Here is a 25268-nt window from a genome sequence, read left to right as displayed (position 1 = left end):
CAATTTTTTTTCATTATTTTCTTCATATGTTTGCTGAAATAATCAGATATGATCTGACTCTGTATCTATTCTTCAATATCTGCTTCTGACTGCATAAAACTCCCCTGGCTACTGATTAGAGAGGTGCCACAAAACCGAACTCCAAAATTTTTATGCATGTTCCAAGAAACCTGGTATCTGGCAAATGTTACTACCAGGAAATTTAGGAGGAAGAGAGGCCATTAACCAGCTACAGGAAAAGATATGAAACTCTAGTTTGCCTGCAGAAGCTAAAAGTCACAGCATCCAGGAATATTGCAGCATGAGGATTTTTTTCAACGTACTTTAGGAGCTCTTTATATTCCCATTTTACATAGCTTTTATGGATGAAATAGAATATTAGAAGAAACCAACTGTTAAGAGACATTCTCCCTTTTTCTTTCCATATCCTAGGCTGGTCTATGAAAATCAAAAATGAAAAATATATTCCTTTTTAAGCCAATGGGATTTTTTCCATTGATCTGAATAAATTCAGGATTTCTCCAGATCATTTAAATACATCACTTTTCTGAGAATCATTTATTTGGATGATCTTCCTCATAGCAGAAGGACAACAAAACTCACAGTGAAAACTAACTTTGTCAGATTCACTGCAGAAACTTTCAATGCACATCAAGTACTTAAAAGAGAGCTTACTGCCTCCAGCATTCCCATATGCTGCTGGTGGCTAAAGGACAGGACCAGGAGACTTTGTGGGAATACACACAAGCTGCCTGTCACCCTGACACTGCTCACCCACCAGCAGGACAGTGGGGCAGCCACTGCAGGACCTATTCCCTTCCTGTACTCTACAGACATTTAGCCCAAAATGTCAGGCTTAGAAATACATCTGAGAAATGAAATAGGTTAGTTATATATGAGGAACAAACCCTGAGAGCTTCACCTTCATTACTTGATTAATATTAATGCACATCTCCCTGAAATTGTGTGAATTTTGTCCAATGCCAAGAGCAAGACAAACCACAGAATTTGGCTAGAGATAAAGTCTGCTGCAATGTATCAAATGCTTTTACAGGTTCAGAGCTGGATATTTTTTTGCTCCAGCTTCTTTTCAAAATTCTAAGTCCACTTAGATCTGGTGTTTTTGAAGAGTAAGATGCTACTGTGAAAAGACCTCATATCACACTGCTTTCTGGAGCACGTGAGAGGTGTTTCCTCTCTGCAGACTCCATTAGCACCACTTCCCACATGGAGCATTGCTCTCAGAGCAGGAGCTGAAACTATTAAACTCCATTGCAGGTGTCTCAGTGCAGGAGAAAGTGCCTGTCACATCCCCAAATACTGCAGTGTGGATAACTATCACAGCCCGTGCTTCAGAGGAGTTCTAGAGGCAATAAGCCTATGGCAGTCCCTTGAAATCCTTCCAGTTCTGCAAACTTTAAAGTCCCGTAGCAGGTGAATAGTTCCCCTATGGAAATTGTATCCCTTGACCAATCACTGTCACTGTGGTATTAGAAATGTACTTTTGCTTTCCATGACACAGTGACATAAACCAAACATATATTTTTGTACCAGTCATTCATATCTCTACATGTGTGTGCAAGATGCTCACACACACTCAAACACATATGTTATGCTAACTAAATTTTTTAACACAGAAATACACCCTTAGATTCAGAGCTAGAATCCACAAAATAGAATGTAATGTACCCACCTTGTGAAAAAGGGAGAGAGAAAAGGATACATGAGAGATTAGAAATCCAGGACAAAAGGCAGAACATCTTTCTGTGCCTTTCCATTACAGAACATTACTATAGAAGCAGCCCAGCCTTTCATGCGGGTGAGTTTGTTTCTCAGTTCTGTCAGGAGCAGAGTGATAACCTTGAGTTCTCCCACCAGGGATTTCCCTTCTCTGCTCACTGTTTTTGTATCTTCCTCTGTGACTGACAATTAGAAATGCTATTATGTCATGACCCATATGACATGTGAAATGCCAAAGCACCAGGTGTTCTGAGATGATGTTATGTCACCTCAATAGGTTTCATTTCAAGTTCTAATGAGTGTGACAAAGTAATGATACATGGAGAGAATCCATAAAGTTCTGGTAGGCCAAGGGGAAAAAAAAAAGTCATTGTCTGTGGAGGTAGTTTTTGCAAGAAACTAGAATGTGAACAGATGGAAGAAGACCCACACAGGAAGACTGCAAAATAAAGAGTTATATAACTTTAGCTGAGGATGCTGCACCATGCCTCAGACTAAACACCTGGGGCCAGATTTGATAGTGAATCTAGAAATTAGTTTATTTACACCAGCAGTGAGACTGTGAAGTATTTGGGCTTCAAGAGCAGCTTCACTATTGACCCATACAGGGTATTTCATCCCTTCTCATTTGCACTAAGAGGTACTTGAGTGTGAGAAGAGTTAACCAGCCCAAAAAAATTTAGATTTTTGTCATTAATAATGCATTTATCTGTCACTGCACTAATTCCATTTGGCAAGGCTTAAATCATATTTTAAGTGAGGTAGATCTTAATAATTTTATTTGATTTTAAAGCTCATAACAAATTTACCTTACTGTCCTGCCACTTGCCCAGTTCCATTTTGGTTTAATCTGTTATCTTTTCATCATTTAAGATTACAAGACCTTTGGGGAAGTGATTGGCCATTTTCTATGTGTTTTATAGCAGTCAGCTATCTCCCTACTGACATTAAATACAAGCACTGAGTATTGTAATGATGTTATTGCCACCTATATTTCTATTATCCAATATCTAAATTCACTGGTAATTTTACTTTCTCAGTATTTTTTGCACAGTATGCCATCATGAAATGTCGTCACAAACTAAATTTCATTCTTTGGAGATGAAGGGTATTCATTAGAAAACATACACTGAAATAGTAATAATGCAGTGTTAAAATTTTCAGTCCTTTGCATCTAAGTGCTTAGCAACGTTTCAGGTATCATTAATTGAATGGCATTAAACTAATACATTTGTGAAACAGATCCCATTTCAATGTTTTCATTCTCTTAAGGCATGTCAAAATTTTGCAGTTGCAAATTACATAGATTTAATTTTCAAATAAAATGGAAAATATTTTGCCTATAAAACCTTAATCTTCAGCCTGTGAAAAATGTTGTGGACTATGAAAGAGCAGGTTCTACATTCGTGCTGTGCCTTAGCCAGTCTGAACAAAGGTCTAATGAGTCTCTGAACAGTGTGAAAAAAATCACTGGCTGTCTGACTAGCCGACTGTAGGGCAGGAAAAAATCCTATTTGTCTAGGTTTGATTGAAACTTGAGTTAACTGTCAGTGCCCACACAAACCAGAAAAATAGGATTAAAGGCCAAAGAGATATTAACAGTGGAAATGTTGTACATCTGCTTTGACAGATGATTTTTGGACTTCACAGGTTTAACTAAAGATCATTTTTGCAGCAGTTCTTAAGAAGCTAAAGCCCTTCTAAATGAAATGATTAAAAAAAACCTGAGGATTAGAGAAATCAAAGGTCTCATAAAACTATCCAAAATGTTAGTGGTAATGATAGGCAAAGATAAAATGGAGAACTTACATTTCAAAATAATTAGATGTCTCTACGTCAAAATCCAATCAGGTTGTACAATGCTAAGGGCCTTAGTCCACTATTTTTTCCTAACTCTGAAAATTATTAATCATACACCAAAATAATTTTTATTTATGATTATGGGAATGTGATTGTATTTCATAGACTGTGAAAATTGTAAGGATGAAAGTGAGAGAATCACCTTAGCTTGTAACATGACTTCACCCAGATACCTTCCAAAAATTACGACTAAAAGACATTCAGCACACAGGAGCTGATGCACAGCTCTGTTTCAGTCTGGACCAATGGCAAATATTTCAATGCAGAGCCATTGAGCCACCACAGCCAAATAAGCCAAGGAATTTATTTTCCATTGTTTGATCTGATAACAGGCTTAGTGTCAGAGCTGCTCAAGGAAATGCTACAAATCCAAAAGTGTAAGTTCAAATCCTGATGCTGGGTATTGTGCCAAAGCCCACGCTCAGTCAGAGCACTGGTAAAAGAGTAGGTGGCTGTTTGAGCAAGGAAGTCAAAGGCACCAGTCACAGGAGTGTGCCACAAGTTACAGATGGGATTGGCTTGATCTCCCATCACCATGCTGTGACATTTTTAAAACCAGGAGATTTTGGAACCTCACCCCCGATGTATGAATTAATGAAAAAAAAAAAAAATTTCTGCAAAATAATATTTACTAATTTGCATCTACATTTAATTTTTAGTGTTGTTGCTTACACAGAACACTGTATATGAATGAAAGCCCCTGAAGGGGATGTTCTAAAAATAAAGGGAAAAGCAAAGGGAGTATTTTTAAAACCTTGTCTGACAACCAGTTGCCATTGTGCAAGCCCCACTCAGAACTGTGCTTTTAAAAACACTGCTTTGGGCTCAGTCTCCAGACCTGTTGTCCATTTGCTAAGCTACAAGGTACAGTCAATGCAACAGTGATGAAACCAGTTGCTGGAAAAACTAAAGATCTTCTCATGATTAAAAAACTAACTATTGTTAGAGGCTGTAATATTTCTGTTAAGTTCAAATGTGGAGTTAGTTATGAGTAACTGATTTTTTCTTTTTTCCCATGGACAGATTTGATCCAAACTCTTAATGTTTGGATCTATAAAGATACAGTAAAACCAAATGAGAACAAGTGGAAGCACTGCTGTGCAAGGCAGAGTGCTCTCATGAATGAGGTTCGTTATAAATCAGATTTACTCCACAGTTTCCCTCCAGTTTCAGTGAAGTTAAAACTTGCAGGGAAATACCATTGCTGACTGCAGCTCTGAGACTCTTGAATAAAAGGATTGATCCTTGTAGTAAGTGGAACTTGGATCCAAACGGATTGCTGAGCAGCAACCAGAGGGCTCCAGATTATGACAAGTAGATTATCCCAGTAAGAACCACTTAAAAAACCACTTAAAACTGCCATCAAGACCTTTTATCTATAGCATAGCTCTTTGTGGCTTAGAAGGTTGGGCAGATTTTATAAGATACTTAGTAACATAGAGGAAATACTACAAATCAAAATTCAGTGTACACTGTCACACAACTGTTCTCCTGAGGCACAGTTTTCATTATTGCAGGTGTTTATTTTCAATTTGTTCAAAAATCATGGACAGGGCCAAATGGGATACTTAAGTCCAGAGGAACTGTGTAAAAATGGCAGGTGTATTTATCTCTGAACTGTACTCATCCAGTGAACACTCAGGGGAGCAGGAGCACGTGAGTCAGCGTGTCACAAGTCACCACCTCCAGGACAGAGCTGCCTCCTAAGGCAAATCAGCAATCCTTGTGCCCAAACTAAAATCAGGGCTTGTCTCTTGGTGAGAGTTCATAACATGGTTTATTTACCTACTGCTATTCATTCAGAAGCACCCCAGTCTTCTAAAAATAACTCAGTGTATTATACACATTTCTCAGCAGACATTTAATGAACCTAAACACACAACCTAAGGAAAGCAGCTCCAAGCTCAGCTGGGCTAGAGAAAAGGTCCCTGATTTATCTGAAGCTAGCCTGGAGTATCTGAAAGCTTTTGTTGAGAGAAGTTTAAAAATTCAAGCACTATTTAAAAATCACACATGAGAAAATGATTTTGGAATACTCCACTTTGCAGAATCCAAGCTGATGTATCCAAGGTGCATCACTGAGCTGTCAGAACGTGCCGCACACACCGCAGAGCAGCCTCTAATTAATCCGCTGGGTGCCATTAATCCAGCTGCTGAGGGGGGTGTTCCTGTGTGTGATACCCAGCACCATTTTAATAGGGTGTGTTGGTATTTGAAAGCCATTATAAAGCATATTAAGGGGACACAGATTTGCACATGAGCTTTCTCGTGAACAATTCTCCATGTTTAGCTGATACCCCTTTATACTTCCATTAATTTTTTAACTCTTCTACACACAAGTCTTAGCCAGAATTCATGCTCTACATGTGGTTTCTTTCTTCCTGACCACTCACTGCTATCATGCAGTACCAGTTATCTGTTCACTCTCCTCATCCTCACTGACTTATTCATAGGTCATTTTTAGAATTTTCCCCCATGTTTTTAGCATTGCAAGTTTGACACATCTAACTTAATTCTTCTAAGATATGTTTCCTTTTTCTTACTGATGGGACAAAATTTATAATTCCAAATCTTCCATGTGGATTCTGTATCTTATGGAGACTATTGCTGTGCTAATAATGGTTGTGCCATGATTTTTTTGGTGGTATATATATTTATAAATATATGTATTTCTGGAAAGCAAATGCATGAATCATCAACATGGCTAAAATAAATTTAACTCAACACTCAAGGACACTTTTGTTTAAAGTAAATTTAGCTGCACTTGATATTTCTGAAGCAGTTAAATTCCTTTTTAGTGAAGTCACTACATTTACTTGTTCAAATCACCCACAATTTTTAATTACTTTTCTTATTTAAGGTATATTACAATAATCCAATCAGTCCTAGTAGGTCCCTGGTTAAAATTGTATCAATAACACCTCTGGGTGCTATGCCTGAATAAGCTGCAAGCATATCAAGGCATTACTTTCTGTGGCTTTTGTAATATATTATGCACAGAGATGAAAGTGGCAAAGTTTTTATCCTCATCAATGAAGCCTTGGGGGGTCAGTTATGGTATAACTACATGGTCTTAACCAGATGGAATTCTTTGGGCTAAAAGACAAAAAAGTCCACAATTTATTCCAAGCATTATTTCTCAAGTCTATTGCTGCAGGGTTTGAGTAGATCCTGGAAATGATTTACTGAAGCAGAAGTAAAGGGCCACAAATAAGATTTATTAAGGAGTCCTTCTTTTAGTGTAAAATTGCATTTTGCCAATTTCAATTAAAACTACTCCCTCAAGAAATCCAGCTAAGGAGGGGGATTCAGGACATCTGGTACTTGTTGCTCCCAAAAATCAGATTTGCAAGTGAAGAAATTTAAATTTTTGAAAAAAGAAGGAATGTATGTCATTTATGGTGGACCAGATCCTTTTATCAGCTACACTTGTATCAGGATGAGAAATTCTCCTTTGTCACCAGCTTCATATCAGTTCTGAAAAACCTCAAAGTGAAACTAAGAAAAACACACAAAATTCCATTATAAAAATATATCTGTATTTGCCTAAAACACTACTGTGATTCCACACCATTAGAAGAATTTTGTTGGTTGAATTTAACTGTACATAGTATCTCTTGACATAAGAAAGCATTTGGATTTGCTGCTTTAGACTTCAGTAAAAACAGCTCCATTGAATTTTTCATCAATCAGTTCACTCACTTTGCTCTTTAAAATGAATGGGTGGTTTTATTTGGATTGGTTTGGTCTGCAGAGCCAAGTAATCAGTTTCTTATACCCCTGTGAATAAAATTGAAGTTCTCTCCTGTCAACAAGAAGGTGATTAGGGCTTTGAGCATAGAGATAAGCTTATTACAGCAGGAATCTGTTCCCAGTAATTGCTGCACAGTCTGCCCATGCACTTACAACACTTGATAGGTGTTCAGCTAATCTCCTGACAGGGACTGGAGCCAAACATAGAGCAGACATTTTCCTATTATTTAAAACTTTAAGTACACATTAGTAATCTAATTACTATCTACTCAATGGCACTGGAACAGACTATTAGTCTGTCTGTATAGAAGAAAATCTAGCAGCTTTCTTTCAGAAATATTTAATGAAATTAAACTGTTCAATTGCCAAACATGGCTGAACTCCAAGGGTCAGGAAGGATCCTGGTTCTGCCTCTGGCTCTGTCCTGCATGAATAATGTGTGTTTCCAGCTCTATCCTAGATCCTTGGAGGGCTCCTCAGTAGATATCTTTCAGCAAACTCACTTCGATAGTTTTCAAACCTATCAAATACGTATTTAATAAAAGTATTTTTCAGAATACCTGAGTGGAGACAGACAAAAGGAAATGTGTATGAAAACTCTCCCTGATGGCTCCTTTCTGTCACAGCCTGAAGAACACATTCAATTAAAATTCCACATGGAGCTTCTGAGAGGTAATGACTGAGACTCATCAGAATCTATTTTAAAGTACCCAGAGGGTGAAGCAAATCCAAAGAGGAAAAGGACAAAAAAAAAAAAATTGAGAATGAATAGAAACCAGTCAATTAACGTCAGATTTTGAATGGTCAAATGGTAGGAAATCAGAGAGCCAGGAAGTAACAGTTGCCTGGAGAAGTAGTCATAATGTATAGAGGTATTACCCTGGAGGTGACTCAAATACACTTCCCTACTGTTTTTCCTTCTCTCACTGCTGGAAATATGATAAAAACTATGACATCCAAATCACTGACAAAAAGAAGAATATCCATATAGCAGCAGCAAACGAAGTGTGCTGGACAGAGGAGTATATTCCCTAATCCACACCGATTTTCTCTGTTTGGGCTCTGCAGAATAGCCTGCTACATGCCCTGTACAGTCACTATATGATTAAACAATTTCTGTCTTAACATTCCCATTTTCCAGCTAAATTCCCACCACTAGAAACCTTCAGTCACTTGTATATTGTACTGACATAAATCAAGATTTCCAGCTCTTACTTTCCAGTTCTAAATATGCCTCTGAGATCCTAGTAGCATTTAAAAGCTGTTTTTTCACTGTACACATATTAGCATATTATGAAAGAAATAATTAGCATATCAAATGCTAGAGATCAATTAGCTGCCAAAGCACCAGTCTAGACACAGCGCCTGACACTTGTAATGAAATCAAAGGCAAGCTGGCCAAATGCTGCTGCTCCCTCAGTAGGGCTCCTCAGAACAGCAGCAGTCAGTGCTCATTCATTACCCTCTGCACCAACAGTGCAGAAGCTGATTATCATCTGCTCCCATTTACCGCAGTTGTTGAGCCAAACCCTAAATGAGTACACAGATTTGATGACTATTCATTTCTTGTCTGTATCTATTGACTGTATGGTTCTATTCCACAATTACCACTTGGTTCCAGTAATTCCTGCACTCACTCTTGAGGTCTCTTCAGATACAGCTCAGAGCTGCCTGCTCTTCAGCCCTCCCCTTGCTGGAAAACAGAAAACTGCCCTGGAGAGCCAGGGACATGCTCCTGGTGCACGATAGAGTTCAGCTCCAAAAGTTCTGCTGTGTCAAGACTCTTTGGGGTTTTGAAGGATTCTGAAGAGGATTTAACTCATAATGATGAAAGAGGGCCAGAACACTGCACTGCACAAAGCAGAGATCAAATACATTTGCCCTCAAAAGGAGCATAAGAAATTGTGAGCTTCAATGCCTTGGCGAGCTGAGAATGAACAGCCTGAGGCAATACATGTCCAGAGAGCAGCAAATACAGCAAAACAGCAACTAAGTACCTCATTCTGCAGTCTAAGTATGACCAACTCCTCATGAGATTTTCCTATACCTAAAAAAGAGAGAGGAAATTTCTTTTAAAGGAAATGTGATCAAATCTCTGCTCTAAATTCACTGTACAGCTCCATATCAGATGCCTTCCGACATCGAAGATTCTCCATTCATCACTGAAGCTTTGACTTCTTTGAAAAACTTGCACTTTTGCCCTAATCACACTTCCCATGATACAGATGGCTCAAATATTCATTTACTTCCATTGGATAATAATCTTTAATGTGCCATTATCAAATTTCTATCTGCAGACACTATTTAATGCAGAGTCATATTACATGATCATGCATTCAGGAAAGGAAGGCGACTGACTGGAATTTAATCCATGTTAAAGCAGAGACAATTTAGGAAAGAATTTGTAGACAGTGGTTTAGCAATAGATTTATTCACATTAAAAGGAAAACCATGCAAAACTAAAGACTGGTATGGCTTGATTTCTTTATGACTCCCACAAAATATTCTCCAACACAGCACATTTCTCTTACACCTTTTCACTTTGCCTAAAGAATAAATACTATTTCAGCAGAGAAACCTATCACTGGTTTTATATGCTTTCCTTTGAACTCTGTCTCAACAGGATGCTAACAGACACTAAAACCTATTTTCTATTCCTCAACTGGAAGTTACTTCTGAAAAGAGGAATTATACAAATTGACCCTTATTGGCCAATTATTTTGGGCAAATAATTCTGTTTTCACTCTTTATTAAAATGTGCAGTGCCCACAGTTTTATTTTGATACTCTGCAGACCCACCATACCATGTATCTGCATGCTCTGTAAGCTCAGCGTTAACAGTAGTTATTTCTGCTGTAGAACAGCTCTCAGATCTATGCAAAGCAAATACACTACAGCAGCTGCCAAGAAAATCCCAGGTTAACTCAATCTTTGCTCCTAAGATTTCACCTGGTGTTTTTTTCTGATTGGCATTACCTTTTTCACTGTTAGAAAAGTCAGTGTCTGCCCCCTAAGTGATCAGCAGAACCTTACATTCACACTGTGATTTTCAAAGGAATTATGAAGGATAGCTAATTTATACCTTTGTCTTGTCCCTAAAATACACTTACATGAGTCTTATACTTTCAGGAAGCCAAACTGGAGGGAGTAAAGGACTCCTGAAGGAATCTAAGTCAGTGCCTTCAATTTTATGGTTAGAAATGGGGAACAGGGTGGAGGGAAATGACACATTTTGATTTCACTTACTATGATAATTTGTGTGGATTTAATGTAATAGTTATAATTTGGGTAAGATAAATTCACAAACATTATCCTAGTAAAGAAACACATAAATATATTCATAATTCAGACATTTTAAACAAAATCATCTATTAATTATCACGAACTGAGAAACTCCTAAACACCTGCACTAAGCTTGTACAAAATACTACAAATTGCTAAGGATTCCCTGAATATTCATTTAATTTGTTTGTGCTTAATTTGCAGCATATGATGTTTTATGCTAGTAATTATATAAAATCAACTCTTATGAACACAAATAAAGGCCTTCACACAGCCTAGCAGAAAGCATAGTACTGTGTAACAATGTAATCCATTTAAAAGCAGAAGAAAAAATATTGGCATCATTTCAGAAACGTAAAGCACTCAGTACAGCTGGAAGAAGCATTTATTATTTATACTCTGGAGGCTTTTCATTCACATTTACCAACATGTTTACCATTTGGAATGAAGCTAAGTTATCAAGGCAACAGCCAAAGACAATTTTTTTTTCCCCAATAAATTTCAAATCCAAACATTCAGGTGAACCATTCACATCTCACCTCCCAGGTGACTGACAGAGATGTGAGAGGCTTAGTAAGATATGCTTGGATCAAAGTGGTAGATGCTATGTCACATATAGTTTCTGGATTTGGATACATATCTGAGTTAATGCTAGAAATACATTAAAGCTTGCCAAGGCAGGTTGGTGTCATGAATAATGCATTGCATCCTACAACAGAGAGCCCGCCATAGAGGTTTTTATAGCTATCCATTTAACTGCTGGTCCAACATACAGAGCATGAATTTTTCACACAAAAACCTGTTTGGGGTTTTTGGGCTGTGGGTACATGACAAGTGACTGTTCAGGGCATCATCCTAAGTCAACAGTATAAAAAGTTAATAACCTTGCATGAAACCACAGTCATTTTAAAATCTGCCCACATAATTTGTGTTATGTTGTGCTTTTATCAGTCACAGCAGTAAAAAACCTGCACTACAATTATGGATGGACTCAGATGCACAGGAAAAGACATTTCAAGTCACTGTTGAAAACCATTCAACTCTCTGCCAGTGGAGAAAGCTGCTGAAAGCACTTGTCATCTCAATTAACCAGTCTTCCCTTATTTCACATTGTAAAAACACAAATTGTCCTGTGACCCTTACGACAATAGTAGAATACCCACATTTCTAGAAAAGGTTCTATTATTTGTAACAATTTCTGTATATATATCAGTATAAACACAATTGCCTCCCAAACAGTGATGAGCCTCTGCTTCCCAGACACTTCACTTTTGCCCTTAAAGCTCCCTGAATGCTGAGAGCTTCTCCTCCTCCTGCATGGCTCCAATTTCCCCACTCTGAGCACACCTAAAATCCAGTTTGCTGAGGGGTTTATTCCCAGGCTATGTTCAAGACATCCTGTGGCCAGAGTAAAACAGAGTTGCTAAGGTTTTTCTTCCAAGATGGGGGTGTTTATGTTGATATGTGTATTTGCATAAAAGCCTGGAGATCAGGAGACTCTTCTCGGTTGTGGGAGACCCAAATTCCACTTCCTCATTATCCTGGAAGCTGCAAACCTCATCTCCCACCATCCCAGGGAAGCTCCCAGCCCATGCCTGCTCTGGAGGGCAGGCAGCTGCCTCCTTTTCCGTACAGCAACTGCTCTGCAGCACAGAAAGGATACAGGATTCACAGATGAAAGGGGGCAAGCAAACATAATACTATTACTCATACAGAGTACGAAAGAGAAATCTAAAATTATTTTATCATTGGCTATTTATCATGCACAAACTATCTGCCAGTTGGTGTCAGCTGAAGGAAAAAGCAACTATTTCACAGCTAATATTAGGCCAGAGCCAAAACTTGGTCCCAGATTCAGCTAATACTATGGGATCAAATTCTTGTCAAAATCTCATTGTGTTGAACTTCTAACTTGACAGCCATCTGCCTCCACAAAAACCAAACCACATACACAAAACATGCTGAGTGGGTATGAGATGGTATCTGTTTACTGGTTACTATTGAATAAATTTTAAAAGTAGTAATTACCCTGTTAGTTTCTAGCTTTGATGTACTTCAGAAAAAAAAAAAATTCAACCTTCAGGCAGGGGAAAAAAAGAACACTTAATAAGGTATGGCTTCCCCAAATCTGATGAACATAATCCCAAAGCATCTCTTTAAATAAAAAGTCAGAGCCTGTACTTTACAGATAACTAGGCTTCTGGAAAAATACCAAATTATACTTAGCTGGAAAGCAAATCTACACTGGGCATCAGGGACTAACTTAGGAAAAAAGAAAGGGGGCAAAAAAAGGAAAGATGCATTATAAAGAGAGAACACTGGATGTCTGGATTAGTCTGTGCTCAGAAACAATTACCCCTTTTACCCCCCCCCATCACATGAACAGTGGGTGAAAAATTCTGCCTCCAAATATAGTTTATTTATATACTGTATACACTATATAATATGGTCTCAGAAGTGATGTGGAGGTCGCACTGACCCAGGGCACTCCTGTTTGCTCTGCAGGAAGCTGTGAAGTAGAAAAGAACTGTAACTGGGAGAGCCAAGCTGGCAGCCCCAGCCTGCTCTGGCACAGCAAACCCATGTGTGACAGCTCCCAACAGAGCTGGGTGGGCCAGTGGTGCCTGGAATGCTCCCATTGGGACACCTGTTCCCATCCCTGCACTTGGACTTCCTTCCTCACACCCTGTCTGTGGATGTACAGCCACAAATTTCACACAAATTCACTGAACCATTGGAGTGGGTTCCCTGGTTGCCAACCCAGGGGTGTGAGGACAAAGCACTGAATGTTCTAAGCATTCTCAAGTGTGAGAGAAAGGTTTGTGTTCACATCAGGTGATGTAAGAGTTGAGACAGATGCTGAATGATTAATGCACATCAATGTATAGGGGACCTGAGTGGGAGGGAAAGAGACAGGGTCTGCTTGGCTGATGGGGGCTGTTAGCAGTCAACTTTGAACCTGGGAAATAAATTATGAGCCAAAGTTTTCTAAAATATAATCAATGGAAGCAAACACCCAGGCTAGAAGACCACAGACAAGTTAAAGTAATGCTTAAAATTGAAAATAATTGCATAAAAACAGAATAAAAATCCAGAACACTGGTTTCTGTAAATAATGTTAAAAATTAGATTGGACCTTAACAAAGATGAAAAAGTAAACAACAAAAAAGAATCAATTTAAACTGCCCTATTTGATTTAGGTAATACTACTGCAAGTTCTTTATTCTTCATTTTGCAAACCTCTTTCCATTGATCTGACAGAACTGATTAAATGTTTCTAAGCATTCCCCAAGCTGAAATGGAAGTCATTCACAAGATTATTTTCTACTATTTAAATGACTATTGCATTAAAGCAATGTAGTATGGCTATGAAGAAGAATATGTACTCACTAATGTTAAATCAAAATATTAATGATAGATGCTGATCATAGGTTTTCTACAATCCAGTTTTATTATGTCTTTGAGAAAAACACCATGCTTCCAAACTTAGTAAAAATTGCTATGGTACAAAACCAAAAGCTGTCCCCATGCAGAGGAGGATCTCTTCAATATTAGATGTGGAGCAGAGCTGTGAAAAGTATTCCTAAAACCTGCAGCTCCTCTCTGGTACTTCTGACACTACTGCAAGTTACAACAAATCTTGTCAGGGGACGAAAGGTTCAGGACTGGAATTGCTGCAGGATCATGGGCTGTCACTGAAATTTAAAGCTTCCTTCTGTGCTCTCAGGAGTGAGGAGCAGAGGTCACAGCTCAGCTGCTGAGGGTCCCGCTGCAGCCATGCTCAACTCTGCCATCATAGTACATGCCAAGCTCTTAGATCTGTGTAAAATACTTCTCACAGTGGAGGAAAGTGGTTGACTTTCCAGCTCAAGGGTTTTTTACTTGTCTGTAGGAAATAATAGGTGTCTGATGTGTCAGAAGGTCTGTGCCTCTGCCTGTTTACACTTAAGCTTCAACCACTGCTGGCAATCCAGAAGCACAAGTATTTAATGCCAGGTTCCTTCCCCTTCTTCTCCAGATTTTGTTTTCATTGCCCACAAAAAGGCACCCTGATTGTTAAGATTATGGCAACACAAACCTCCAACATGAGTATTAAAAATCTGTAAATCTACTAATATTCAAATCTATTCCCAAGGGAAAGCAGCATCTCTGAGAACTCAAGGTGTGCTTTGCTGCATGTCAGGGAAGCCACAACGTTGTTATGGCACCTGCAAGGGAGCAACAAGTTCTGAGTCCTAAAGCAAACCCCCACCAATAATCCTTTCTGAGTCAAACTTACTGATGTCAAACCTAATTCAATTCTCTTTACTCCTGCAGAATGCCAAGGGAGACAGACAGCATCTTAGACAGGTCTCGAGGTACCATTTTTTCATGTTTATTCAATTTCAGAAAAATTATATACTTCCCCTAAAACAAATTGTTTTGTCAATATTTCAAAAGAGTAAATAGTGTGAGTCATACTGCTCTGAGTCATCCACCTGGATATTGATTTCAGGGAAAATCATACAATATCTGATTAAAGATTATTAATTACTCTTACAGGATTAATTCTTTTTTATAGTACTCAACAGCTTTTGGGAGAACATAAGTCTTGTCAGATCAAATACTCCCACTAACAGAACAGCAAAAATTGTTAACATATTTCTGAGCATGTTTTAAGCTTTGAACTTGATACCACACAAGTTGCTGATTCTAAGAGACAGGAATACCCAGAAGCTACAGGGCAACATCAAACTGGAAAATACTTCCTTGATACTACACATCTTAGTAAGTCATTACCAATAACTTAGGGTGAAAAGCTACCTAGAGACTGATTCTCAGCCCATAACACAATGTATATAATACAAATATACAATTAAAGCTGATAATGTTTCCAAAAGGATAAGGATGGATAGAATGGAAAAGAGTGAACAATAACTACAAAGTTTGCTTGAATTCTAACTTTGATACCTGAAGCATTTAAAAAAAATAAATCTATATTAGACAACTATGGACTTGTCAAATTTCTCACACTTGATTTAAAACAAAGCCTCAATGGGTTTGATCAATGATGTTCTATGCTGATCCTGGACACAATTATTAACAACATCACTGGCATTTATATAAATAAACTTTCACCATGTCCCAGGTAAAATTACAAACCTGTAATAATTGAAACTTAGAGAAGCCAACCCAATGTCAGCTTGCTGCACTTTATTTTATGGCTTCGCAGAGCTCATACATCACTTCTTTGTAAACACTCTGCTGGCCTTGATGCAGTGCAGCTTCTCACAGTAGAAAAACAAAAGCGTTTTTAATTATCACAATGAGAGGCATAAGTAAGGAAAAACAATGCTATTCATTAAACCTTTCCTAATTGATTTTTACACAGTCCTTTTTAACCCAGTAAAGTGCAGCCTAAAAGCTAAGTAGAACTATTATTATTATTCAATTTTAAGTTTACCAAAGAAGAAAATGCTTCAGAATTTTTATCAAATTAAAGAAAGTATATACAACTATTTTCTGGCACATTTATGGCATAAATAGAAAGAAACATTGATTAAAAGACCAAGCTCTGCAATTTGCGATCTTAAAACAGATGGATTGAAGAATTAGGGAAAAAAAAAAAAAAGTCATTTCAACCTTGAAGACCGTGGTTTGGAAGCATCTTTGTGGTAATGTTTCTTATTATGGTAGATATTTGGGACAAAATGAGTCTGTTCTTTTTCCTGGAAACAGGATACAATGTACAGTAAAAACATTTAAAAAGCAGATCAGAATACTCTCAGCTTCCATTTTAGGAGAAAGATAAAGTAATTTGTTTGCCTCTGATGGCATCTCCACTTTTTCTAATTGTATTAACTGAACTCTGCCAGAAATTATATACTCATAAACTCACTTATGAGGTGTAAACATTTGTTTTTGCAGTAAGTCAGAAAACACAGCATGCCAGGTATCTTCAAAGCATTTCTTTGCAGTTGGATTATAATGGCTAATTTTGTTAAGAACTGACTCCTGAAATAGTGGCATTATCACTGTCATATGACAAAGGTGGTATAGGGCAGAGTGGAAGGAGAGGACGCTCAGTGAGGCTCAGTGCACTCTGCAGAGCTTGGAGACACGAAAAATAATTGAATAATTATTTCTTGGACAGACCAAAATGTGTTTCCCAACTGCTGGAATCACTGAAGTTTTGCATTATGTTTCACACACCCACCTCTGCTGAAGGATATTTAAGAAGCACATCTCTAACAAGTTCTAAAAATAGCATGGTTTATGGCAAAAGGTTTTAAGGAAAGGGTACTACAGTACACATTACATGGTATCAACAAGAAATGTCTAAATCCCAATGAATTCCAGAGTATATTGAAGCATTTCTTCCATTATAAAAGGCACATGAAGAGCATATAGGGCGTATCCTTAAATGGTCTCCTGGCAAAGGAAATTATCTTCAACTCCAAAATAAAACCTAAATTCCAGATTAGGTTTAATTATAGATTGAATGTGAAAAATTAAAAAAATAGCCTCAAAGAAAAACCATTTACAACCTTAAAAAAAAATAAAGAAAACTGATCCAATTGCTAAGTTTCAAAGGACAAAATGTTCACAGGAACCATTTGTCTGAGGGAAGTCTCATGCAATGAGAAGCAATGTTTTGAAGCTGATAATTAAGAACAGGATGAGGTTTTACTGGAACAAGTATGCTGAACATGAACTCCTGGCAGCAAAATTAGGGAACAGCATCCCTTGACACACATTTTTGCCAAACCACCTGGGATCTCAAGCAGCTTTGCACTGCGACCCTTACGCTCACTGGGTAAACTAAAACACAGAAATTGAGGTGAAATGCCAAAGCACTCAAGATGACCAGCACTAGGAAGCAACCCCTTAATTCCACTGCTTTCCAACATTTCTTACAAAGCACCAACAAAGGGCTCTGAGAGGCTTCTGATGTTCAGCCTCTCTGGACAGAGTTCATTAACACAATAACATTTAGTTTTAAAAGTATGAGCACCTGGTAAGAGGCTTGATAATAGGAAGTATCTCACAAAATTTTTCTATTTTATTACATACTGGGAACAAGTGCTAACATTGATTAAAAAAATCCTATTCCCTCTTTACATTATACTTTTTCTTCTTGTATTTCCCCTTCTTCATTATCACAAGGTAACATATTTCAAAACAGGATCAATTTCTCAACTAAAAACACAATCATAAATTATAACTAATAAAAAGTCCTGGCAACCAAATAAAAACTGAGCTTTAAAAGTCTACACTAAAATTATTAATAAACAATTTTATTCCTAAAAACAATGACCCTAAGAATTTATTTTTTTTTTAATCCAAAAATCTTGTAAATATGTTATGGTCAGCTGGTTATTTTGGTTGATAATGAAACTGTAATCTGTGAAAATACTAACCTCATTACCTAAAAAGCAGGGGGGGAAGGGGCGGGGGAGAAGAAAAAGCTGTGTGGCATTAATCTTATGCAGAGATTCTAAATTATACATTTTATTATCCTACAGAGATTTATGTTCCCATTATCTCTTACACCCACATAAGACAAAGCAAGTGTAAATCTGTCTTTCTCTGTGCAGGGAATTTCTTAATGCTGTATTAGAGAGATAATTATTCTACCCCCACATCTCATAACATTGTTTTTTTTAACAATCAGAAGTACTCTGAGTTAATATGAAGACAGATGTTTTGACTGAGAGCAACTATGGATGTGTGCTGAAACTATAAATTAAAATCCCGTATGAATAAATATTGAAATACACATTAATCCTTACTCTAAGGGTGATCTTCCACTACCAAGGAAGATGCTTGACCAGCATTGTCTCTAAATATTCGCAGCAGCCAAAGGAATTACATTTCTCTACAGCTTTCATAGGTTAATTTAGTCAAATTGCAAAACACCCAATTCTTTCTTCTGTTAATTGTACAGAGGGTAGAGCTGTCCCAACTGTGCCAATTCACACTCATATAAACAACAGAAGTACAAGCTGAGTGCATCTAAATTGAGACACAGTTTTTAACAATACAAATGGTATGAGAAAAAAAATTTGCAAATATGTCAAATTTGTATTTGATATATTTTCCTATATCATCCCCCAATATGACACACATCATCCATTCAGCTGTGATGGGATTCTGACTGAAAAGTCACCTGCCAACCATCTGCACATGGTAACTACTTCCCCAAACTCTTAACAAATTTCAGCTGTCATGATGTTCCCTAGAGAGCAAGATGGTGTCTGGGTTAGATATAATCAAGAATTTTGGGTAATTATAAACTAAACTCATGCTGTGACTTGGAGTTTTAACAGGTAAGCCAGTTTAACCATTGAAAAATACTGTGAAGAACTCCTCAAAATTCTTAATTGGTGTTCACAGAACCATATAATCACAGGATGGTTTGTGTTGACGAGGCATTAGAGATCATGCAGTTCCAAGTCCCCTGCCATGAGCAGGAGACCTTTTCCCTCAAAGGACACTGTTTGTTGTGTAACACTTGTGAAGTTTGCAAATTGCTCAGTAACTGAGATGTATTTCATGGAGCTGTTCTGTCACGTGGCTACACTTGCATTTTGTAAATGAACACTACTGGGTTTGGTAGGAACTAATATTACCATGCAAGACAGCAGAGTTTAATGAACTGCAAAGCTGTGTACCCGAAGCAGCAGGAACACACCCTCGAGAATACTCTCATCTGGATGCTTGGGAAGGTTTGCATACAAAATTCCTCAAATGGAAACATAAAACTGAATTTTTCATTGAAGCTGAGATGCACCCTGTACAGCTGAGAGAAGAGGGGACACATTCCTTCCTCTATCCACTCTCCCACAGCCATCTCTGAAGTGAAGGGCAGCTTTTGGGTGCTCTATTATTATTATTATTATTATTTATTATGCCAGCCTTTCTTCCAGTTAACAGTCACCTGTGCCCAATGAAACTCAAACAAAATGATGCTCAGTAACTCTCCAAGCAAGCAATCCCCTGCTCTGGTCCTATGTCTCCCCAGGATAGTCTTCCTCATGGAAATCCCAAACCATCTGGTTAGCCCAGCTTTCAACTTGCTTTGATCCAACAAAGTGGCTCCAAGCAGTAAGAGAACAAAAACTATAGAAATGTCTCTTGGTATTTTGTACGTATTGAAGCAGATACTGATCCCAGTCTGGTTAAAGTAAATCCAGAAGAGCTTTGCTGAGGACAGGGATGCAGGTCAGGAAACTTGATTTGGCTTCTCTGCCCAATATTAAGCACAGCTGTTTTTTAAGTAAACAAAGAAAATACCACCACTGTGCAAAAAACTTCATCTTCTAAAAAATCAGCATTGCTGTTCAGAAGTCAACTGAGTTATAAAAATTTACATCAGCTGCAGATTTCCTCCTGTATGTGATGAAGAGTGTTTTGTTTGCTCCCCTGGGTCTCAGCTCAGGCTCTGTATGAATACAAACGGAGTTTTTTCCCTAAATGAGCACCAACACATCTTCTCCTGAGTCACATATCCTTAGCTTCTACACACTGCACATTGCCAAGATGACTAAAACACCTTTAAAAAGTATTTAAATGTTTTCTTCAATAAAAAACATCAGTGGCATGGTTTTCTTACACAGTTAGAAAACTCACCCTGTTTTATTGCCGTTTATTGCACCAGAATGTTAAAAACCAAATTTTCTGTAGAGAACAGATCTCAGGATAATATACAGCACTGAATAAAATGGAAAGGAAACTTTGAGACAGAGCAACCAGCACCCCTGAAAAGGCCAAACAAAATGATGTGGTATGACAGATTTAGCCAGGCATTACAAAGAACAGGATAACAACAAAATCATAATGAAAAAAATTACAAGTCTGCACACATGTAACTAACTGTAATATGGGAACCAAAGTTATTCTTACATCAATTTTATGGATATAAATTTATATGCAAATACTTGGATTTCAGAAATAAAAACAGAGTAAGATGCCCTCAATTAACCAGCAGGACACACTACATCAGAGCCCTGATGTTGAAAATCTGCTTTTCAAAGACAGCAAAAGTCACATCTGGACGTCAGTAAAAATCGTATTATTGTGTTTTCTTAGAAAAATGTAGCATTAGTATTTTCAAAGTATATGTGATACTTAATTTGCCAATTTCAGGGAAGAGTATACATTTTAAAACCTCCAGATACTCTGTGTATATTATTGCATTGTCTCATTAAAAAAATGCCACAAACTCCTAAGCAAAGGCACCTATTCAATTTCACATAATGCTCACATAGTCTGTCTTGAAAAGTGTTATTGACTTCTAAAGTTGAGCATGAACAAATGAGAAAGCATCAGAATTAGATCTGTTTGTGTTTATTCAATTTAGCAAATCCTAGTGTGCATGTTGGAACCCTGAGCTCGTACCTTGTCTGTCACATGAACTCTAATTTTAGTGTACAAGAGTCATTCCTCTTGTTGGGTTTGCTGCAGTTATATGAAGGGTATCCTTTTAATACAGAAAATGTTTTATTCTTAAAGGCTTATTTCTGCTGCACAGAACCCAGTACTGAAATGTCAGTCAAATCCTGTGGGATGTGATTAGTCATATTAAATCCTGCTTGAAATTCTACAGATCCTTGTGGCTTACTAATACTGCTGACAACAGCAGAGGGGTTGGTGTAGAGGGACGTGCTTCCCTTATTCCTAGGAAAGCCATCTGCAAACCCACTGACGTGTGGCACTGCTCAGGTCTCACAGTGACACACCTCAAGAGCCTCAGCAGACCTGAAAACAGCTCAAATAAAAAAGGGTCCCAGCTCCACCACACAGGTGAAAATCTTTTGTCTAAAGATTTCCAACCAACTCTAACCAGCAATGTGTCCATCAGAAGCTTAGATATAAACTCAGACTTCGTTAATGTCAGAGTAAGAGCAGTGTGGTCTCGAGGAGAGAGGCCTGGTGAAGCTAAGATTTGTGTGATGGCACTCCCAGGAACTGGCCAAAGAGTAGGATTCACAAAAATAAACTGAATAGTTTCATGTATAGTCAAGAAATAAAAGAAAAATATTTTCCTTTTCTCTTTTTTTAATAACTTGTAACTGAATAAGGACTTCACTTAATGTAAAGATAATGCCATTCCTCTAATGTTGCATTTGATGCAATTTCTATTCATAAAAACAGATTATGAGATATTGCAGCAGGAGGATCTCTGTCTTTGAAAGCAGAACATTAGGAATTGTATTGAAGAAAACTGGGATAAACTACCTTCATTTCTCTATGCAAAAATACAGAATAACTCAATTTCAGAATAAGGAACGTTGGAATTATAGTGGCATCAACTATTAAAAAAAAAAAAATTAGGCTTGTGATTACCAGTATAATGCTACTAGAAGCAAATAATAAAAGTAGAAATTCCTAGCAGATGTTTCTCAGAATACTTACCACATTCTACTTGGAAGTTCTAGTGGAGATGTTTGTTTTCTTGGGAAATAGAAGAGTTGGAAACAAAGGAGGCAGTAGAGCACTTGGAGAACTGGCCCAGACCTCTGAACCGATTGGCTTTTCCTCCAGCAGCACCATTTGCCTTCCAGGAGACCTTGGAAAAATTTTTATTTTCTGTGTTTCAATCTTGTCACCTGCAGACAGGTACAATAACACCCTATAAAGCTTTTTTAAAACTCACAGACAGAAAGCACTGTAAGAATTATCCTTTCCCACCACTAAGTGTTCACAATACAACGGAGTCTGCAAGATCTAAGCAATCTTTTCATGTACTTAATTCACATTTAAGTTTCTTAATGCATTCCTAGGCTATAATCATGTGCTGTTTTGAAAGATATATGACCACAATTCATGTTGCTTTAATGATTAAGCAACGCTAATATGGTTCTGTGAAACCACATGCAACATAACTCAGCCTCCCCTGGTACACCTGGGTCCCTATATTGGATTGCAAAGCAAGCAATAAAACCCCATAAACAGCTGAAGCAGAATGGGAGTTATCAAATAAAACATCTACACAAATATTTAGATTCCATACCACCACGGCATTTTATTTTACCTCATCCACCATGCAATGATCAAAAATACATCATTTTAACTAGTAAGCAATACATTTTGCTGAAATTACCAGAATACACCCATAGATATGAAAATCTACATTAAAATGGCAAATTGCAGGACAAAAAAAACAAACCCCACACAACAAAAAAAATGAAGTACAAAGTGCAGATAATTTTCAAATGTGGATGTTAGAATAAATATTGAGACTGAGAGCACAGTACTGCCAGATTTTACTGTAGCCTCCAAGCAGGCAGATTCAGAAGGGAATGATTGCTAAGAAGTGGCTGTAAAAGCAGTTCTGCTCTTACCTGTGTAACCTGTGGCCAGGAAACCCAGCTGAGATCCTCTTGAATTGTCCAAGCTAATGGAGCTGAGCATGTGAGGGCCATCCCATGTAATATCCACTGCCATTTCCACAGTGCTTCTGGTAACAAGAAATAATTTTTTTCCAATTTTTTTTCAGCTTGAAAACTAAGTCTACAATATCATTCAAAAGGCATTTATTCTTAGTTGTTACCTCTTCCCTCTTTCAATTATTCTGAGAATGAAATGGATGCAGGAAGTAATACTCTCTAAAATACCCAACACTGTAAGACAATTCTGCAAGATGTCTTACATTGCCCTGAAAACTATTAGAAATAAGATACATTTACCCCCTCAAAAAACCCACATATGAATAAGACACAAAAATTAATTTTAATCCACTTGAGTTTTTTAAGCATTCAAGCAGGCTCTAGCAACAAAATCTTTTATGCAGTTACACATCTGCTGAGATGGCTAAAAACTGAAAATAAAAATATTATCTCTTTTATCAGCACAGGTAAATATATTCCACTCCTAAATGATTTGGCAGCTATTACAAAGTAATTATCAGCTTGTGAGATTAGGAGATAGAACAAAAAAAGCAGATTACTGCTCAACACTCAATTTTTGAGACACAAAATGCGACAGCATTTTCTGTTTTAAAACTAGAACTGTACTCTCATTACTCCTGAAGTGAATGAGACCTTTGCAATAAAGTTACTCTGAACCTCGGGGAAGTCTTGAGTCTGCCTTGAGCCACTGCAGGTACATCATTTGTTCTACATTTATCCAGAACTACACAGTCTAGATCATCATTTCAGTTCCATGATTATAAATTCGAATCCTGCAAACAGTCTCTTCATGGAAAAGCAGACACAGAAAACTTCACACTTGCTGCAATTGCTTAACACCCAGGAAATCAGGTTTGCAATTCAGAGCCGAAAAGAACACTAGATTTTTGTAGAAATAGGGAGGAGATAAGGTCAGAAACATTCTGTAATGATTTGGAAGAGATTATGGGATCATTTGCTTAGGTGAACTGATATATTAAGCATCTTATATCAGGACTATTTATGCTGTGCTCTTTTTTGCTTCAGAATCCAAATACAGATGCTGCTTTCAATTTGTAAAGTCTAGGCAGAAAGCTGCAGACTGTTTTTGACACAGAACCATCACACTACAGCATTTTCTAACACATATTTCTTAATTTTCTGTTCACAGCATGAAGCCCATTTCCTCCCCAGAATTTAGCATTAAATGGATTTGGACTGGAGGCCAAAGTCATGAGAGCTGAGGGCAGTTAAGTCATCTTGTTGCACTTGTTAAGAATAGGCTTGAAGGATACCTGTTCTCACAACTATCAGTTGTCATTTTCACATTACACTTTCATGATGTGAAGGTCCTCACAGAATCAGGCAACACTTCATTTTTAATAAGTACAGAATCAAGAGACATCTTAATTTCTTCTTTAAAAGGATGAAAAAAAGTCTAAAAAGCACTAAAAAACAATTTTATTCCCTTTTAAAAGTGTTTTCAAAGAGAGAGCTAACAGCTGATTTATTTTATTCCTCCTACATTCGTCTGTTTGTCTTCATCATTTCATTCTGAGGAAAAGCTGTTTCAACTTGTGGGCTGTTACTTTTTTTTTAGATTGACTCGCATTGTCACATCCAGTTCCTCTGTAAATCACCCCATAAGGCTCTGAACCTTTCCTGAGTTTTACTTCTCCTACTGTTATCTGTAAAGTCTGCACCAGAACAATGATTCCACTCATTTCAACTGCTGTGCCATATGTCAGTGATGTGCTTCCAAAACGCTTTTTAAGCTTTGCATTCCAGATCAATACTCTCACACGTTTACTCACAGCAGCAGCTGCTTCAAGAATCATGTTGTGCTGGGCACCTGGAAGGCTCCAGCCTCACACAGAAGTGCCAGCAACACACATGCATTTCCTGCTTGATGTGGAATTTGCTGTCACTTCTACCACACATCAGCAGGTGAGATCAGCAGTTTTAAAACATCCATTTCCCAATGCCCTCTCACCTTCTGCTATATGGGATTGCCTCCATGAGGGAGCATTTTTGGCCTTCCACTAGGCAAAAAAATAAACCCAAAGCAGAATTCAGGAGAGCCATTTTGCCTGGAAATGGAAGCAATTAAGTGGAGCAGCAAAGCTCACAGCAGTCATTCAGTTATGAGAATATCTTTTCAGTGAAACACTAGAATCAAGTTAAAGAAAAAATGTCTGATTTTTGTAGGTTTTACAAGTACAGTGGCATGGCTGTGAAGACCACCATACTTAAAATGCAGCT

General features: G+C 37.7%; 1 long non-coding RNA gene across 1 annotated transcript in view; it reads right to left on the bottom strand.

Moving 5' to 3' along the window:
• LOC107211333 overlaps positions 1-25268 on the bottom strand; it is a 46259-nt gene that overhangs the window by 3798 nt on the left and 17193 nt on the right. The window contains exons 4-5 of the long non-coding RNA XR_004499433.1: positions 22962-23077; positions 22033-22226 (exon numbers count right to left, since the gene is read on the bottom strand). This is a non-coding gene — a long non-coding RNA (uncharacterized LOC107211333). The remainder of the gene's footprint in view (positions 1-22032; positions 22227-22961; positions 23078-25268) is intronic.

This window comes from Parus major, chromosome 14 (genome assembly GCF_001522545.3).
Source record: "Parus major isolate Abel chromosome 14, Parus_major1.1, whole genome shotgun sequence".
Lineage (NCBI taxonomy): Eukaryota > Metazoa > Chordata > Aves > Passeriformes > Paridae > Parus > Parus major.
The sequence above is the reverse complement of the archived record's forward strand: the minus strand, read 5'-3'. Positions and strand labels throughout refer to the sequence as shown.